This window comes from Antrostomus carolinensis, unplaced genomic scaffold (assembly GCF_000700745.2).
Source record: "Antrostomus carolinensis isolate BGI_N321 unplaced genomic scaffold, ASM70074v2 scaffold632, whole genome shotgun sequence".
NCBI lineage: Eukaryota > Metazoa > Chordata > Aves > Caprimulgiformes > Caprimulgidae > Antrostomus > Antrostomus carolinensis.
Window position 1 is genome coordinate 47,514 of NW_010301343.1, and position 2,156 is coordinate 49,669.

The window sequence follows — 2,156 nt, forward strand, 5'->3', positions numbered from 1 at the left end:
GCCTTCTGCCTGCAGTATGTTCATCTTCTGGTGCCGTAATGAATAGCCAAGTGAATCACGTCCTGTTCTGTGGGATAAACAAGAATTGAGCAGAAGAAGAAACTGCCAAGTCTCCTCTTGTTGCTGTTGTTTGTTTACTACCCTTGTAAAGCCATCTCTCTGTGGCCTGTTTTCCTTTGCAGCTGTGTCACTAGTGCTGACAGCAATGGTGACAAGTTTACCAGGAGCCAGAGGGACATCAGCTTGAACATCTCCTCTGGCCATGAAAATCCCTGGTAACTGACTTGTTTTCCTTTGTTTTAACCACTGTTAGCAGTCTCCTGGACACAGGTCTTTTTGCCTTTTCTCTCCTTTGTGAAGAAAGAGTGGCTGTTGGAGTTGATGCTTACCTGGTGCTAATAAGGCAGATGTCCTTATCTGGCAAGCACCAGATATTTAGCAGCAGGCTCAGCTGGTCCTACTCAGTTAATATAGCCCAGGAATGCAGGGGTTGTATCATCTTAAAACTTGAGTGCATAAGGAATCCTGACTGCTGATGCTTCCAGAGGTAAAGAACAGGTAAGTGAATAAATGGTCTCTCTCAGGAGGGACTTTTGAGAAATAGGAAAACAGGTTATTGCATTACCTTTGTTCCCAGATCATAAACGTAAAAACCGCTTCATTGAAGACTTGGTTGAAAAAGATCCAGTTCTGTTTAATTCGGCTAAAAATACATGTCAGGTTATTCCAAACCCTTTGAGGAGAGTGAACTCTGCTGTTCAGTGAAGGAATAATTTTGCATTAAGCTGTTTAACTTCGTACACTGACAAAGTAGCTTTTCCTTGTTGTTCTGGTTTAGTCAGACGTGGTTTAGTTTTTCTCCTTTGGATCTAGACCTTGCAGCTGTAAAAACAGTGGAATTGTTTGAGATGTTAAATGCTTATGTTAAAGGTTAAAAAGCTGACAAGGGATTTGGATTAGATGAGCTTTAGAGCAAAATTTCTGAAAATGAAGATTCAGAGCCAGTATGGCAGAATAACTCAAAGCACGTTACAGTTCACTTTTCCAGTAAGCACAACTAGATGGGATTGGTATGTGCTTGTTTGTGTGTCCACAGAGCTCTTGTACACCATGCTGGGGCATGAGTGTTTAACTCTCATGCAGACATTTCCCTTCCCTTGAGAGAGTGTGTGTGTCTAAGAATTAACATCAGGCTGACCAATTGAGTTGTTTTGTATTTGCCTAGAGGGTAGCAACTAGCAGAAGGTAAGATATTTCTTTATTAGGAGAACTAATTAGAGCTCTCAGTCCCTAATTCTCCTGGCCTTTTGTGTATGTTTTGGTCCAGAGAGATTTGTGACATGAGGAACTGTGTCTCAGCATAACAGCTGGGGAGAAAAGGTGAGCCAGGAATACTGTGCTCTGGCTTCAAGTCAGAGAAGTCATGACACTTCACAGTGAGCAGGAACACGTGTTCAGTGCTGCTTGCTCTGTACCAGCTCGTGCATTTGCTTAAGCTACACATGTAGGTTGAAGATATGAACATTTCTCTGCTGCAGCAGGCTTCTAAGTTCTAGGAAAATCCTCTTGCAGAAAACAGTTCTTTCTTTGTTCCACAGGGCAAGCTGAAAGTTAAATCTGCTTCTCTGAAGATGGATTCTCCATTCTAAAGAATCAAGATGCAGGCCACATAGGGTAGCAGTGATTTCCCCATATCTTTTTTAGTCAACAGAAAACAAATGCTGAGGAGCTGAACTGGAAGCCTAACATGCAGTTCACTTTCTGCTTTTCTAATACCCAAATCCCTTGACAGTAGAAGGCTTATTTCCCAAGACCTTTACAGGTGTGATGATGCAACTGGAACCCTATGAAATCAGAAATACAGCACTGATGGTCAAAGTCAGATGGTATTTCACAGAGCTACAGCAGAGGCCTAAATGGGTTAAGCTCAAGGGGTAAAATCCACATAAGCTACAGTGGGGGGCTAAGAAAGTAATGATTTTGACTGAAGGAGGACAGGATCAGGAAGTTTCTATGGAGTACAGTAGCCTGTGGCCACAATAAGAAGTGGGAAGCATGCTGACTGTTCCTGGAGGGGAGTGCTGGCAGTCTCTGCTAATGGGAGAGTGCCCAGGTTGGCACTGCTGGCAACACACAATGGGTAACAGCATAGTCCT